The 17,922-nt window shown below is 45.7% G+C and overlaps 1 protein-coding gene and 2 long non-coding RNA genes across 30 annotated transcripts in view; 1 reads left to right on the top strand and 2 right to left on the bottom strand.

The window, feature by feature from the left end:
- Nucleotides 1–17,922, bottom strand: part of SNX29 (sorting nexin 29) — a 657,788-nt gene that overhangs the window by 409,785 nt on the left and 230,081 nt on the right. The window contains exon 15 of one of the 28 annotated variants that reach the window (XR_013412451.1): nucleotides 713–1,197. The exons of 25 other annotated variants lie outside the window; for them this stretch is intronic. The gene's annotated coding sequence lies outside the window, so the exon portion shown is untranslated. Of the gene's footprint in view, nucleotides 1–712; nucleotides 1,198–5,573; nucleotides 5,823–17,922 lie in introns of those variants that run through there. 2 more of the 28 variants (XR_013412450.1, XR_013412448.1) reach the window with 2 other exon arrangements.
- On the bottom strand, nucleotides 5,574–12,622 carry LOC144338394 (uncharacterized). Its single transcript, XR_013412474.1, has 3 exons — nucleotides 12,351–12,622; nucleotides 10,326–10,891; nucleotides 5,574–6,054 (listed from the first exon to the last, which is right to left on the bottom strand). It is a non-coding gene; the product is annotated as an uncharacterized LOC144338394 (long non-coding RNA).
- Nucleotides 12,386–17,277, top strand: LOC144338398 (uncharacterized). Its single transcript, XR_013412478.1, has 2 exons — nucleotides 12,386–15,255; nucleotides 16,661–17,277. It is a non-coding gene; the product is annotated as an uncharacterized LOC144338398 (long non-coding RNA).

Here is a 17,922-nt window from a genome sequence, read left to right as displayed (position 1 = left end):
TGTTCTAAAATGTTGTGAATGCACAACTCCATGAATATACTAAAAATCATTAAATCATACACTAAATAGGTGAATTGTATGGCATGTGAATTATATCTCAATAAAGTTGTTTGTGTGGTTTTCTCACCTTTCATTTTAGATTCGGGGGTACCAGTGCAGGTTTGTTACACGGGTATATTGCATAATGCTGAAGTTTGGGGTACGAATGATCCCATCACCCAGGTAGTAAGCATAGTACCCAACTGGTAGTTTTTCAACCCTTGCTCCTCCATTCCTCCCCGCCTCTAGCAGCCCCCAGTGTCTATGTTAGCATCTTCATGTCCAGGAGTACCCAGTGTTTAGCTCCCACTTATAAGTCAGAACATGCAATATCTGGTTTTCTGTTGGGGCACTAATTTGCTTAGGATAATGGCCTCCAGCTGTATTCATATTGTGCAAAGGGCAAGAGTTCATTCTTTTTATGGCTGTATAGTATTCCATAGTGTATATGTACCACATTTTCTTTATCCAGTCTACCACATGTTTTTGCAGAGAGGAGGGAGGAAGGAGGAGAAGGAGGGAGCAGAGGAGGAGAAGGAAGAGGAAGAAGAGGAGGAGGAGGAGGAGGAGGAGGAAAGAAAAGACAAAGACAAAGATGAAGACGAAGAAGAAGGCATTTGCAGCAAACCAAGCTGCTCTTCGATCTCTCATCCAGAACTGTGGTAACTTGAATGTGAGGGTCAGGGTTTCAGTCTCCCAAGACTACAAGTTGCCAGGCTGGGGCTTGGGAGGACAAGTTCAGGGTGGACCACCTCCCCCAACCAGCCTCCCTGCCCCTCCAAGCCCATGATGGGTGGGCTGTCAACTCAGCAAAGAGGTGTCTCTACAGGATACTTTGAAGGACCAATCTGCGCTGACTTCTCTGTGTCATCTCCTTTCCAGCCCCTTCAGGGGACATTTTCTGCCCACAGTCACCCCCTAGGCTGCAGCCATCCTGGGTGACAGAGTGAGACTCTGTCTCAAAAAGAAAAGGAAAAGGGTCTTTGTTGGCTTTGGGGAGAATCACACTCTCATGAATATTCAGATTCCCCAATGTTTCCACTACTCCACCGTGAAGCCTACTGAAAGATTAAAAACCAAAATGCTTCCTTTGTTTACCAAAGGAAACATAAGCCATGATTCAAGCATTTACTTATTTGTTTGTGGCCGAGTCTCACTCTGTGGCCCAGCCTGGAGTGCAGTGGCGTGATCTCGGCTCAGTGCAACCTCCACCCTCCTGGGTTCAAGCGATTCTTGTGCCTCAGTCTCCAAAGGATTACAGGCGCACATCACCATGCCCAGCTAATTTTTGTATTTTTAGTAGAGACGGGTGTTTCACCATGTTGGTCAGGCTGGTCTCGAACTCCTGGACTCAAGTGATTTGCCCGCCTCAGCCTCCAAAGTTCTGGGATTACAAGTGTGAGCCACCTTCCCAGCCAACTCAAGCATTTAAACCACTACTAACATTTAAACCAAAGCATTTAAACCAAAACTACTAACATGGCATACAAATGCATCTTCCCCTTAATGGCCATCAGCCCTTTAAAGTATCCTCAAACAGACTTGAAGGTTTCATCCTCAAAATATGGGCTGTCCAAGCACCTAATTCACAACAACTGCTAAAAACCTAAACTGGGGCACACAACCAGAAGGGCAGGACAACTCATGACAATTCCCAGACATGAGAACTTATGAATCTGTTGAAACAAAGGGCCAGCATCTTTATTGATACCAAACCCTCACATAATCCAGAGGAAAAATCCTTGAAATATATAGGCCAAGGAAATGAGCTGATAATTCACCAAAAAGAAATTCAATTTATAAACACAGAAAAAAAGTATTCCATCTCCATTGCAACTCATGAATTACAAATATAACGAGCTAGGTTTTTGCCTACTGGAGTTCCAGTGGCAACAGCTATGAATGCCGGTGAGAGTGGCCAAGAGGGTCTGCTTGCTGGCAACACTTTCAAATGGCCACAATCCTGGGGAGCAATATCGAAATCCGAAACAGAAGTCAGAAAAACCTTAGCACTTCATTCAGCAATTCTGCTGATGAGACCACATCTTCCAAAACAACTGGAAACGGGGAAGTTCTGTATGCAAAAGGCATCCCCTGCAGCATTTTACAGTATGGTAAAAGTGTTTTGTTTTGTTTTTTAAGGCCCAACAATTGAAAATTGACTAAAGCTCAGGTCTATCCACTAGCTGGAATATCACACAGTTGTTACAAATTAGGGCAATCTAGTCCACATAATGATAGAAAAGGCTTTGTGATAGACGATTAAGTGGGGAAAAAAGCAACAAACAAAATTGTATGCACAGCTGGAGTTCAATTATGTTTTTAAGAAAGTGTCTACAGAGGGGGAAAATCTTTTAAACGAAGTTCTGTTTTCTTCATTTCCCCTAGTGAGCTGGGTGGGATGGGTAGGGTGGAAAGGGACTAAGTTTTAGAACCCAATCCAGGGACCTTTGCATCCTATTTAATCAACCTATGTCTGTTTCCTAATCAGACAGTTTAACCTTTAAATTACTTATTACTAGCAGGGCACATTGCTTTACGTGTGTAACCCCACCACTTTGGGAGGCCGAGGTGGATCACCTGAGGTCAGGAGTTCAGGACCAGCCTGGCCAACATGGTAAAATCCCATCTGTGATAAAAAATAGGGAAATTAGCCAGGCGTGGTGGTACATGCCCATAGATAGTCCCAGCTACTTGGGAGGCTGAGGCAGGAGAATCGCTTGAACCCAAGAGGTGTAAGTTGCAATGAGCCAAGATCATGGCACTACACTCCAGCCTGGGTGACAGAGACAGACTCCATTTCAGTAAGTTAATAAATAAATAAATATGGCTTATTACAAGGGAAAAACATTTTTATTCTTAAGAGTCACTACTGCAACTCCAACTTGCAGCCCAAATAGTTTCTAGGTGATGGCAAAGTATTAACGTATGCACTTTGGATTTGGTTTCCCTATTTTCCCCCAACCTAACTCAAAGATAAGCATCTGGGGCATTCAAGGCCTACCATCTGCTCATTAGTTAAAAAACAAATGCTAAAATTTGTCCACTTGCAGCTTTGTTTGATCTGTCTCAAAATACATTGGCATTTCCCCTAATGTTGAACAGGCCCTTCCAGTATTTAGGCAAGATTGATGAACTCATTTGCAGAATGGTCCAGTTTCCACAAACAAGCTGCCACTAAAGCAAGAGGGTTCGTTTGGACTTTGCAATCCTGCTACTGTGTTTACCAAGGCATCTTTCCTCAGTACTACTGCAGGTCCAGCAGATGGGTTGCTAATGAAGAGAACGTGATTGTCTATTTGGAAAAATACAGGCTATTTATTGCAACTGATAAATCATGGCTTGACTCTTTGCCCAAACAGGAAGTGAGACAATGATGTTTCTCAAGTTTAAGAACAAGCTCCTGAGTCCAAGGACCAGCTTCAGAAGCCGTCTTTCAAGACGGTTTGCAGAAAGACTTGGATGACTAATGAAAGCTGTCTTTTATATTTTCTTTGTTTTTGTTTAAACACTCCTAGAACAGGAGTCTACAAACTACGGCCCTGAGGCTAAATCTGGGCTGACGCAAGTTTTTGTAAATAAAGTTTTATTGGCACACAGCCAAGCCCATTCATTTACACTATGTCTACGGCTGCTACAACAGCAGAGCTGAGCAGTTGTGACCGAGACCCATCCAGACAACAAAGCCAAAAATATTTACTATCCGGACTTTTACAGAAAAAGTTTGCTGAACTCTGTCCTAGAAAGAATGAAAGCAGTTCCTCTGAATCACCTCATAAGTCCAACCAGACCAGTATGAGACAGAGCTGAGCTACCTGAGTGATCGAGGTGCAAGCACAGTTGACCAGTACAGGTCGGACTACAGAGGTGACCTCAGCATCAGCTCAGTTCATTCCTTTTGACTTGGCTGAAGGCACTACCCCAAGAACAGCAACCCTCTACGCTACTTCAAATGTTAGGTAAATCCCTTTGACGGTAGATCTTTGAAGAATGCATGAAGTATCTTCCTTGATTTTTTTTTAAACATCACGTGACAGTCAAAAAGAAAAAACACCATTCTTCAAAAGGAATTGTAGAAGATGAAAAACAGTAGGAAGAAGGTCTATTTGGGGCCATCTGATGTGGTCCACTGGAGGTAAGTCACAAAACTATCTCTACATTGACAAAAACTCATGCTGGGTCCAACTGCCCATTCGACATCAGGGAGATGAAACCACTCTTTTTCTTGGCTTCACCGCACACATGACATGGAAAGTGGTTAGATGTTCATTTAGATCCAGACCAAGCCTAAAATCCTAGGACTATCCTCACCACTTCCATCATTCATTCATGCACACATTCAAATCATATTTACTGAACACCTACTATGTTCAGTGCCAGGTGCTTTAGATATGGAGGCCAATAACACAAACAGGAATCCTGCCACCAGGGAGCTTACTGACTAGTGGAGAAACTGAAAACAAGTCAAACCACGAATAAACAAGACCTACTGCAAATTGTGACAAGTGCTCTGGAAAACACAGCTGGGATGCTGAAGGGGACGGGGTACGTCCTGGCAGAAAGGCCAGGGAATGGCTCTCTGAGGAGGTGGCAAATCCAAGGTCTGGGCGAAGGAATGAGGGCAAGCTAGCCCTGCAAGGCATTTGGGAGTGGGGGAGAAAAGTGCATTCTAGACACTTACTTAAGGAGAGTAGCAGGAGTCAGAAGACTCAGTGGAGGCTCCCTCGTGTGGTCACTGCGGGGAGGCAGCCTGCCCTGCATCTCCAGCTTTGCAAGGAAGTCCCTCTGGCTCTTGACTCGCCACGTGGCCTCAGGCAGATCAAGCCTCTGTGCCCCTAGCTTTTTCACGTGGACAGTGGGGAGACTCAAGAGACAGACTTAGGTCTGCCCAGCCCTGAGGTGGGAAAAGCACGGCATGTTCCGGGAACTGAAATGAGGTGATACAGGCAGAGAATAGCATAGGGTGGGGAGCGGCGCACCAGACAGGGTTGGAAAGATGGGCAGGGCCAAGTCAGGCAGGGTCTTGCAAATCATGGTAAGGCATCTGGGTTTCATTTTAATTGCAATGGGAAGTCACTGAAGGGTTTTAAGCAGGAAAATATCCAGAGCATATTTGTATTTTTAAAAGAAAAACTCTGAGTTGTGAAGAACAGGGAAGAGGGGCCAGAGCGGAGGTAGAGAGAGGATGCTGCTGCTGTCATGGACTGTGCTAGAGGCGAGGTAAAGCAGCTGAACCTGACCTTGAGTGCCTACTCGGACCCACTGGAAGTGGCCATCTATAACACTGTGCTGAGAAAGCGTCGGAAGTTTAGACAGGGATCACGGGGGGAAAGTATCCTGTTTGATTAATGATGCCTGCCATGGGTGTAGAAGGGAGAATAGCAGTATCGTGTCAATATCTGTCCTCCATCTCTCTATAGAGACTGAGAACATCTCAGTGCCTCTAACACTAATGTGTCTACAGCTCAGCTGGGGGCCCTGTCAAAGTGCAGACTCTGAGACTGTAAGGTCTGGGGTGGGGCCTGACATTCTGCTTTTCTTTTTTCTTTTCCTGACAGGGTCTCACTGTGTTGCCCAGTCTGGTCTTGAGCTCCTGGGCTGAAGTGATCCTCCTACCTCAGCCTCTGGAAGTGCTGAGATTATAGGCATGGGCCAGTCCAGCAAAATCCTGCCTCTCTAACATGCTCTCAGGTGACAAGGCCACTGTTGCTGGTCCAGAGTTTTTTTTTGTTTTATTGTTTTCCCCAGATGGAGTCTCGCTCTGTTGCCCAGGCTGGAGTGCACTGGCTGGATCTGAGCTCACTGCAACCTCCGCCACCTGGGTTTAAGCAATTCTCCTGCCTCAGCCTCCCGAGTAGCTGGGATTACAAGCATGAGCCACCACGCCTGGCTACTTTTTGTATTTATAGTAGAGACTGGGTTTTGCCATGTTGGCTAGGCTGGTCTTGAACTCCTGACCTCAGGTGATCTGCCTGCCTCGGCCTGCCAAAGTGCTGGGATTACAGGCATGAGCCACTGCGCCCAGCCTCAGAGACCTCATTTTGAATAGCAAGAATCTAGAGAACTTATTTTCCCCCCATAGACTTGTATAAGATAAGATCCAGCTCCCAGGGCCTGACACAGAAAAAGGACACTCAGCAAATGTTGACAGAATTGAGTTGGTCATTTCTGTGTGTCTTTCAGCCTTCAACTGCTATGAAAAGAACTGTGAAGAATTCCAGGAAGTTAACCATAAAACATGAGCAACATCGCAAGTGTGTGTCATCCATCTTCCGTGGAGCTGCTCCACGTTGTCACTGAGGTACAGATCATTTGGGTGGGGGAACGGGTTCAAGTGAAGAAGTTAGGAAAATGCGAAGGTGAGAAATGCACTTAACAGGGCTGATCCTAACCACAGGGTCATGATCGGAACATTCAGCTCTGTGGGATGACAAGGGAAGTACGATGGGGTGAAAGGAGGAGCTGGTGCTATGTCCTCAGAAAAGCAGCACCCCAACCCACCAGATCCCCAGATGCACTGCATTACAACAGCAATGCTGGCTTGTACAAAAGCACCAACAGGGAGTTTGCAGCCTCATCCTACACTTCACCACAGTTCTAGCCCATAATCCCAATTTATCTGAGCATTGGCCAAGTCCAAATTTCCCTTTCAAAGACAGATTCAAATCAGGTCTGAATTAAGGATGGTAGCCAGACCCTGCCGCCTGCAGATGGAATCAGCTAGCCAGCGGACGCGTTACATAAATCCCAACAAAACATGAAGGCTCGGTGGGGCATGGTGGCTCATGCCTGTAATCCCAGAACTTTGGGAGGCTAAGGTGGGCAGATCACCTGAGGTCAGGAGTTTGAGACCAGCCTGGCCAATACAGTGAAACCCCGTCTCTACTAAAAATACAAAAAAAAAAAAAAAATTAGCTGGGTATGATGACACACACATGTAATCCTGGCTATTCGGGAGACTGAGGCAGGAGAAGTGTTTGAAACCAGGAGGCAGAGGTTGCAGTGAGCCGAGATGGCACCACTGTACTCTAGCCTGGGTGACAGAGCGAGACTCTGTCTCAAAAAAACAAACAAACCAACAAAAAAACCACCTAAGGCTCAGTCCATGCCCTTCAGCTTCCCTGGAAACCCAAGCCCTCTTTCTAGAATAAGCAGAGAACCTGGGGTTCCACACAGACCCCTTCAGCTCCACAAGCTGCCTCCTATCAACCATACAGTCTACAGATTCTCTTTCCCTCTCTCTCCTCCTTTTAAACTCACAGAATTACAAAAGCCTTAATTTTTAAACAGTTTACCTTAATAGTGCACATTCATTTTCAGGGGGTCATTAAAAAATCATGAGAACATTCTCCTGTTGCAGGGAGGTGATTCATGCTTTCTGCCAGCATCCACTTCATTTTTGGGCCTCTGCTGGTTACGACATCCCAAACTCCCAGACGATATTAATTCAATTTATTCTGCACCTTTCTAGTGGTTGCCTATTAACATTAAACACATACAGCACTTTTCAGATCTCCAGAATGTCGAACAAGACTGTTCTTCAGATAATGTAAGTGTGAAAAGATTAATCATCACTAGGATTAATTGTTAGGAAAGAGTGGAACAACAGAGAAGTCATTTGTATGCGAGGGCTTTAGTACCTTGTATGAATTTGCCCCTTGCTAGAATGCCGGAGGATGAGGGCTGGATGCTGGCTAGTTTCCCAGTGTAAAACACAGAACTCAATTGCTTCATCTGTCTAACTGGGGTTAGTTAAAAGGCAGGAGAGCCTCTTCATTAACTCTAGTGTATTATTGTGGAGTTAACTACATTGAGGGAGGCCAAGTCAATGTGGGCTGGATGCTAGAAAGTCAATACATTTTTTAACACATAAGGAAGAACAAGACTTGTCTGGGCTTTGCTGAGATCTGGTCAAATCCCTACATCAGCTCCTCAAATCTTCATGCAATGTGGGAAAGGCCTTTAACTTTCCAAGCTGCCTCTACCTTACAACTTGTACCTGAGCTGACCCAGATGCTGTATTAGTCTGTTTTCACACTGCTGATAAAGACATACCCAAGACTGGGCAACTTACAAAAGAAAGAGGTTTAATGGACTTTCAGTTCCACATGGCTGGGGAGGCCTCACAATCATGGAGGAAGGAGGAGCAAATCATATCTTCCATGGATAGCAGCCATCAAAGACAGCTTGTGCAGGAAAACTCCCGTTTTTAAAGCCATCAGATCTCATGACACTTATTCACTATCATGAGAACAGCATGGGAAAGACGCGCTCCCATGATTCAATTACCTCACCGGGTTCCTCCCATGACATGTGGGAACTGTGGGAGTTATAATTCAAGATGAGATTTGGGGGAGGGACACAGCCAAACCGTATCAGATGCCTTCTGTAAAGTTTATGATACATCCAGAGCCAAGTAACAAAGAGGTCTCTTAAAGGTAGATTCATTAAGGCTTCACCTGTCTTTATCTCTGATCAAAAGATAATATAAAAGGCATTGATAATAGTATCATTGATACTGATATTAATCAATATTAATCAATACCAAAGACGCTGTTTGTTAGAATAACAAACAGTTATTATTTCTAACAGTTTGTTAGAAAGATTTTTGACTGAAGTAAGAGGAAGTCAAGATCCACAGGCTGGTTTGCAAGGTTATCGACTATCCCACCCTTCCTGAAACAGAGCAGAACATCTATGAAGCCAAGAGTCTTCACCCTTTGAGGGGAGAATGCCCAGGTGTGGTTTTGAGCTGGCCCTATGTACAGCCACAGATCTGAATCCACAGTTCATGAGAACTGATCCTGCTCCTAGAACTCTGTCACGTTTGCCTGGGCTCATTCTCGACGTACTATAAACACGTGCAAAAGGACACAGAGCTGGGACTCCATCAGGTTCGTCTTGGTGGACTATCTGGTTTTGTGCCTGCTTACTATCCAAACAAACAAACCCTTTGCCTAGGCAAAGATCCACTGATAAAGATTCAACAATACTCCCTGCTTTTGCAAATGTAGGCTCTTTAGAATTCTTCAGTGAGCACTGGCCATCTCACCTCCCTGTTTTGACCTGAAGAACTCAAACTCAACCTTCAACCCTCTGATCAAATGTCACTTTCTCCAAGAACCCTTCCTTGATCTAGAACAAGGAGCTCCACGCAGTGCTCCAGCTGCACCTGGATGTTCTCAGCACCATGTTAGGAAACGCGTCCTGTGGTGTGGTCACTGCTCCATCCTCTCCAGGCTGGGAGCCCCTGGGAGAATGACCATGTCTAAGGTCTGCCTCACAGCATCCACTGGGGCCTGGCCCGTGGTAGGACCTCTATAAACAGGTGTCAGAGAAAGCAATAAGGAGAGGGAGGGAGAGAGAAAGAAGTAGGGAGGGAGGAAGAAGAGAAAAGGAAGAAGGAAAGAAGAAAGGAGAGGGAAGAATGCAGGGAGCAAGGGAGATGTAGAATTTGCCATGTCTACTCGACTCTTGAAGGCTGATGCCAGGTGCCCCAATAACCTACTACTCAAGGAGAGTACTATTTGACATGCTGAGAAAGAAACAAGAGGAAAAAGAGTCTCACCCAGCTCTCCAATACCAACTGCATGCTGGCTAGGGGAGGAAGGCAACCACACGCAAGGCCACTTTCCCGGGCAAGACGTAGAAGCCGTGGCTCTGGAGTGAGGACACCTGGGCACCCACCTGAGCTCTCGCCTCCGTTATCCACACGGCCTTCAATGAGCTGCTGAATCCCTCTGAGACTATGTTTCTTCACATGTTAAACAGGGGAACGATGAGATCGTATCATAAAGTACTGTGGTACGGATTCCATGAGCTGCTGGCCATGAAAGGCTTGCCAACAGCCTGGCAAAAAGTAAGCACTCAATACATGGCAGCGACCATGATGACAGATGAAGAGGTCCCCTCTAGGTCTCATCACACGCAGAAGTGATGAGCCCACCCACAGGGCAAAGTAGCAGCACAGTGAACAGGTTTCAATTCAATCAAGTACACGTGGCTCTCACTTGAATTTTTTTCTTCTCTTGTCGCCCAGGCTGGAGTGCAATGGCGCCATCCTGGCTCACTGCAACCTCCATCTCCTGGGTTCAAGCGATTCTCCTGCCTCAGCCTCCCGAGTAGCTGGGACTACAGGTGCACACGCCCCCATGCACAGCTAATTTTTGTATTTTTGGTAGAGATAGGGTTTTACCACGTTGGCCAGGCTGGCCTCAAACTCCTGACTTCAGGTGATCCACCCCACCTCAGCCTCCCAAAGTGCTGGGATTACAGGCGTGAGCCACCGTGCCTGACCTAAGTTTTGTATTTTTAGTAGAGACAGGGTTTTGCCATGTTGGCCACACTTGTCTCGAACTCCTGGCCTCAGGTAATCCTCCAGCCTCAGCCTCCCAAAGTTCTGGGATTACAGGTGTGAGCCACTATGCCCAGCCTAATACTAGTACAATCTTGATTTTACACATAATAAACTGAGGTCCAGGGAGGGTGTGTAACTTGCCCAGCATCACAGAGCTGCTGAGTGGTAGCACTGGGGTTCACCGTTACATGGTCTGACTCCAGAAACCCTACTCATAACCACAACTCACAATGAGGAAAGGCACTTCAGATTACTAGTGTCAAAAGGAGGCAAGAGCCAGAGTCCCAAATTTAGAATCCAAAGACCTAACTCAGTTTCCCACTCCGCCACTTGCGAGGTGCAGAGCCCTGCGCTGAGCCTCAGCTTAGCCACTTTTAAAGTGAGAATAATATCTACACCTGTGGCCTCAAAGGGCTGTCAAAGGATCCAAAAGAAAAGAGCACTCTGCAGGCTGGGCGTGGCGGCTCACGCCTGTAATCCTAGCACTTTGGGAGGCTGACGTGGGCGCATCACCTGAGGTCGGAAGTTTGAGACCAGACTGGCCAGCACAGCAAAACCTCATCTCTACTAAAAATACAAAATTAGCCAGGCATGCTGGTGGGTTCCTGTAGCCCCAGCTACTCAGGAGGCTCAGGCAGAAGAATCACTTGAACCCGGGAGGCAGAAGTTGCAGGCAGCCAAGATGGCGCCATTACACTCCAGTCCGAGTGACAGAGTGAGACTCCGTCTCAAAGAAAAAAGACAGCACTCTGCAAACCGTGAAGCTTCACCCAGATATGAAATAGCCAGCCCCACTCTTCTTCCTGGCTGCACCAGAAGCCCAGCGGGAAGCTGCCCCAGTTGAAGGTCCCTTTGACTTAAACACACAAGCTGGTGGTCGTCTTGTATCAAGTGGTCTTTTTCCCTGATGAAAAGAACGCGTGTCCACTGTGGAAGAGGTAACAAGGAAAGGAGAGGCTTAGAGGATGGGCTGACATCAACTTCAAGCCCGCTTGTTTGAGAATGTTTCAATGGGCAGATCAACCATTTCAACCAGTACACAACCCCCTCCAACCCACCCTCATCCCCGCACCCCTGTCAGCAATCAATGTAAATTTACCAGGCTTGTTTCTGTTTCCTAATTTGCTCGGGGACCTTGGGCAAGTGGCTTAAGCTCTCTGTGTTTCTGCATTTGCAGAATGAAGATGATAACGGCACCTACCTATGTAGGATTATGTGACGATTCAATGAGTCCATGTACAGGTCTTAAAACAGTGCCCCGCATGGAGTTAGCACTGCTTAAATTTTAGCCTTTATTCTTTATCATCCTCTCTACCTCAAGTGGAAAGGTCCAGTTCAAAGGCAGCGAGAAAGGAGAGCTCCCTCGGTTGTCACTGCTGGTGAGTTGAAATGAGATGGCACGGTCAGTGACAGTGCCCTGGAATAACCAGCCCCTCTCTCGGGGGTTCCTTAGTGCCCCCGAGGAAGCATGGGATTACGCGGGCAAGAGGCAGTCGGGGCATTTTCAACACACACGCTGGAGAGCAGGCAGACAGGACCAAGACACGCGGGGCTCCGGGTGCCACGATTTTCCAGCAAATGTGATGAACGTTCAGTCCTTCCCTTCCCAATACTTCCCCACAAAGCCACCAAAGTTAAACCCAAGTTGCTGGTCACTATAAGCCATGAATATCCCATCCGGTCATCCTTTTTTTGTTTATTCATTTTTGAGACAGTCTTGCTCTGTCGCCCAGGCTGGAGTGCAGTGGCGCCATCTTGGCTCACTGCAACCTCCACCTCCCGGGTTCAAGTGATTCTCCTGCCTCAGCCTCCCAAGTAGCTTCAATTACAGATGGGTGCCACCATGCCCAGCTAATTTTGTATTTTTAGTAGAGATTGGGTTTTACCATGCTGGCCAGGCTGGTCTCAAACTCCTGACCTGAGGTAATCCACCCACCTCAGCCTCCCTAAGTGCTGGGATTACGGTCCTAAGCCACCACACCTGGCCCATCTGGTCATCCTTTGGACAGGAACAAGATGAGGGCCTGATTTCCCAAGCTCAATGACCTAGACAGTGACCCCCAGCTTTCTGCCCCCACCCTCCAATTTCTCCCCTCCCCACTCAGCCTGCTGCGTACCAGCGCCAAGTTTGCCATTCTTCAGAAGTACCAGAGATTACTACGTGTGCCTTGCAGAAAATGCTGAGTGGAATGAAGAAGGAAAAAAAAAAAAAAAAAAAAAAACTTCATCATACGATTCATATATGGGCAAGAACTACAAACAATTCAGGGCGCTAAAATTAATTTGCTCCCCTGCCAATGAAGAGAGGGTGAGCATCGAGGCAGACTGTAATAAAGACGTACTTAATGTGTACAGCACATATTTATTCATTTTTAGAAAATGTGCAGCGCTACAACCCCCCTTCTCCCATAAAACCTGACCATCCTACTCAGCTGCTATTCTTATCCCTTGCTCATTTGCGTAATTTTAACACTGCAGAATATAGCCAGCCCAAGAATATGTTTTTATAATTACACCCATCACAGGAACTGTCAGCATCTAATGAAGGATAATTTCAGCTATTATAAGAAGCTTAAAAGATCATTTTCATGAATAATTCGTAATATGAATCATTAAATTCAAACAATGTCAGAAATTAAAAAAAAAAAAGAAAAGAAAAGAAAAATATTTTAGGTGCCTAAAAGTAACCATCCCTTTAAAGGCAGAATCCAGTTTCTGATGTGCACAGAAACAACACAATACACGGGGCAGGTCAGCACGAGAGGGGAAGAAACATGCAAATTGGCTCAGGTCACTTCAGTCTTTTGATTTTTCATCAGGTCCCCCTGGCCTGAGGATAAAATCCCAGCCTCATAGCAGGTCACGCAGAGTCCTCCTGCTTGATCCCTGCCTGTCTCTCTAGTTCATCTCTCACCTCTTCCTCCTGCCACTGTAGGTCCTATGCAGGCCCCTAACCTCCCAGGGCTTCTGTGCCTGTAAACATGTTGCTCTCCCTCCCTCCCTCCAGCAAAGAAAACCTGCCTGAAAATGAACCAAGCCTACACTGGAAGCAGAACCAACACACAAAGTGATGCATCTTCCTGCTAAACTGTTTGAGCACCTGGATCCAGCCACACCTGCACCCCAACCTTCTTAGTGCTGTGAAATAACACACATCCTTGTTACCTTCAACTCACAGCGTGATGGCGGTGGGGTGGGGGTTCCTCTTACTAAAATAAGGCTGCAGGCCTCAAGAGACTCTGGAGTAATAGCAGAATCAGTTTCCAAGGCTGGTCTGGACCAAAGCCCACAAAGCCAAACACTCAGTCAGGGACACAGAGACAGTTGAGGCCAGGATAGGTAGTGGTGGGGTGTGTGTGTGTATGTGTGTGTGCATGCATGTGTGCATGCATGTGTGCTGGGAGGCTGTGGAGTGAGGGGTATCAGGATCAATGTAGGAGAGACTGAGCCAGACCCAAGAGAGGACAAATCACCTATGAGGTGGCCTGGCCAAGAGGTGTGTCTATACTGCATGGTGGTAGAAAAGCCCCCAATCCACTCTTTTCAGTGAAACATGAAAACCAAAGGACAACCCCCATTTCCAAAGGAAACTGGTCTGGGTATCACTTTGCAATTAGAAAGACATTATGTGTTAAAATACGCAGGAATTTTCAATAAGAAAAAACGTGTTTATACATTCAATAAGGAAGACAAAAAGGGAAGAATGGCCTTCACAAACAGAAGAGAACATCAAACAAGTACATCATGGCATTCCAGAATATTACCAATGTCTACACAACAACAGCCTTCACACTACAGGTTGTGTCTCATTAGCAAGGCAGTGAAAATAATCAGTAAGTCACAACTGACGTTTGTTAAAACAGAGTAGAACAGGATATAACACATGAGAACGTTCTGCATGAAATAAAGGTTAAGTATTGTTCCCAGAAGGTTGTGTCTCAATGACTATATACACATATGTGTATGCTTAAAAGAGTATTTCTTACTGTGGGCCACAGTCAAAAAGGACTGAAAACTACTTTTACAAAATATGTTAGATCAAAAAAAAAAAAAAAATGAGGATGTAGATCAGAGATGACACCTGACGATATCACATGTTGTTTTCAAACCGAATGATGGACGCTGCACCCACACTTTGAATCAGCAACAGCACTTCTGTACCTCTTTCCTGCCAAAAGGCCCCAGGACATAAGGACACAGCTTACTACAATCTTCTTTGTAGTAGCAAAAACCTGGAAACAACCTAAATTCCATCTATGAGGAAATGATTTGAAAAACTATAGCATAGCCACACGATAAACTCTAATATGCAGATATTAATGATTTAGTTATACATCTGTTGATCAGGAGGAAAATTCCTGAGTGTTCAGTGATACACTCTTACCTGAAAAAGACAAGGTCGACCAGGGATCAGCACCCATTTTCTTCAACGGGCCAGATGGTAAATATTTTGGGGTTTGCAGGCCACAGGTCTCTGCAAGAACTATTCAACTCTTGTGTTGTAGCTCAAAAGCAGAGATGGAAATAATGAATGAATATGGCCATGATCCAATAAAACCTTATTTATAAAGGTGGCATACCCACGGGCTGTGGTTTCCCAACTCCTGATATAGACTGTAATTCCATTTTTGGAAAAGAAATAGAACAAATATACATTTGTTTGTGGAGTACAGATTTGTGTGATTACCTCTGGTGATCTAAAAAGGGTAGCATTGGGAGAGATTAACTTCTTTACATACTTCTGCGTTGCTAGACTTGTTATAAAGGGCATACATTTCTCATTTTTTAAATTCTTTTTTCTTTTTTTTTTTTTTTTGAGGCGGAGTCTCGCTCTGTTGCCCAGGCTGGAGTGCAGTGGCGTGATCTCGGCTCACTGTAAGCTCCGCCTCCTGGGTTCAGGCCATTCTCCTGCCTCAGCCTCCCAAGTGGCTGAGACTACAGGCGCCTGCAACCATCCCCGGCTAATTTTTTGTATTTTTAGTAGAGACGGGTTTTCACCGTGTTAGCCAGGATGGTCTCGATATCCTGACCTCGTGATCTGCCCACCTTGGCCTCCTAAAGTGCTGGGATTACAGGCGTGAGCCACCACGCCCGGCCTCATTTTAAAAATTCTAATAAAGTATTAAATTATGTAAAAAACCAACATATGAAGTACAAGCTCTGGTGTCTACTTTCACTGAAATCAATTCTCTGTAATATATCCCAACAATTTTTTTATCATTGGAAATAATAGAGCCTTCCATAATTCATATTTAATTGGATGTCAACTGTCATAATTGGAACTCTCCATCTAAAAATTGTCCCCAAAAGGTGAGAAAAGTGATAACAAGTCATGGGAAACCAAGAAAAAATTTATTCTCTCCCAGTGAGGACCAGAATTATACAGTAAGAGTAGTTTAAAACTTACACTCACAAGCCTGGATCCACTGTTCAGTAAGCTGGGCAGTTACCATCCACATTTTACAGGTGGAGGATGGGGCTGAGTTTATGCCATCCCCAAATGACATGACAATTGAGCATGAAGCCAAGATTTAGACCTAGGTCTGAATTCCAGTTGAATGAAATTCACTTGGCATTGATCAATAGCAGATAAATAGCACATATGCCCATGGTAAATCCAATCCTTCATGCTCCAAGAGCACCCTAGATTTACAGGGAAAATAAGCACGGGACTAAAAGCAGCTGGCCACCTTACTGCTGAAACATTAAGAGAAGGATCACCTCTGTTTCACCCAAACAGGGATGAGTCACTGCCTCACCTATGGATGGCAGACATACTACAGGTGGTAGATACACTACTGTACTACCTGCCTACAGGTGTTAGACATACTACCACCTGTAGGTTTCAAAGTATCAAGTAGAGACCATATTTCACATGTCTCCACTGAACTGACACCATCACTGTATCTCTAGCAAAGCCAGAACCTCCTCCCAGATGGCTCATCAAAAGCACAGTAGCTGCTAACAAACAACTGTGGCAGAAACAGCAGGTGTTGGGGGCTGGGCATGGTGACTCACACCTATAATCCCAGAACTTTGGGAGGCCAAGGCAGGAGGATTGCTCAAGCCCAGGAGTTCAAGACCAGCATGGGCAACATCATGAGACCTTGTCTCTACAAAAAAAATACAAAAAATTATCCAGGCATGCTATACTCCCAGCTACTACAGAGGCTGAGATGGGAGAATCACCTGAGCCTGGGAAGTCAAGGCTGAGGTAAGCCATGATCACACCACTGCACTCCAGCCTGGGCAATGGAGTGAGAGCCTGTCTCAAAACAAAAACAAAAGAAACTCAGCAGGTGTCCCCTAATACCCATTCTTTTCTTCTTTAGCAAGAAAATCAGTAATTTTTACCAGGTGCTTGGCCACCTAGGTGGAAAACAAAGACACTATGTTTCCCAGCATCCCTTGCAGCTAGGGTGGCCTCATGAAAGGTCGTGAGCAAACTGCAGAAGAGAATATGAGTGAACTTGAAGACTCAGCACTAGAAATGATCCAAAATGAGATGTAGGGGTGGGTGAGGCGGGGAGGGCACATGGGCAGGCAATGTGGCGAATGTCACACTGCTAGCAAAGGACAGAGCTAGAACTTTCTGGGTCAACACCCACGGTCTAAGTCTTCATGCTATAAGGCTTCCCAGTACAGGCTGCATAATAAATGCTGTCTTGCCTTCCATAGGAAGACATGAAGGAGGAGACAAGACAGTGGCCAGCTTGCATGCCCATCAAACCCGACTTCTTGTCATCTTGGACACACGTGTGGCTGGCTGCTGACAGGTGCTTGATGTTATGTACACTCACATTGTACCATCATCTGATTGTTCCCGAACTCCCTACCAATGATTTATTGCTTTTTGTGCCATCAGATTTCTTCTGAGCCCATAAAAAGTCCATGGGTCAAGTAAAGGGTCAGGGGAGGGGTCACGAAGCCCTTCAGGCAGAGAATGCTTCTCCCAAGACTGTGGCCAAGTGCTGTACCTACCTGGAAAAATATATTCCAAAATACTAACAGTGCTGGAGGGTTTATAAATGCTATTTTATTTTCTCCTTTTTCTCTTGTGTCTATCTTCTTTAATTTTCTACAATGAATATAATTTGGGGTTTTTAATAAGGAGAAAGAAAACACAAATTGTTTTTCAACAACCTTATTGTTGAACAACAATGTAAGGCAAGCCATGATGACCTCCGCAGGCTGCTTCTGGCCCAGGGTGTCTGCCTGCTTGCTGTCTACTCCAAATCCTTCATTTTGCTCAGAAGGCAGCAAAGACCACTGAAGAAAGGCCCCGCAACTGTGCATGCACCACTCCTGATGGGCCAGCAGGAGGACCCCTGCACTCTGCTAATAGCACTATAATGAGGGCAGTCAGATGCAAATGAGGGCAACAGTAATTAAAGGTAGAGCCTTGCTTGGCTTAATTGGCTCCACCTGCAGGAAAGGGGGTGTTTTTGGAGGAATTCACTCCCCCAGTGAGATTACGAGGACAGAATCGGAAAGAGAGGGTAAGGGGGCGCTTGGAAAGCTGAGGA

Source organism: Macaca mulatta, chromosome 20, assembly GCF_049350105.2.
Source record: "Macaca mulatta isolate MMU2019108-1 chromosome 20, T2T-MMU8v2.0, whole genome shotgun sequence".
NCBI classification, from domain to species: Eukaryota; Metazoa; Chordata; class Mammalia; order Primates; family Cercopithecidae; genus Macaca; species Macaca mulatta.
The sequence above is the reverse complement of the archived record's forward strand: the minus strand, read 5'-3'. Positions and strand labels throughout refer to the sequence as shown.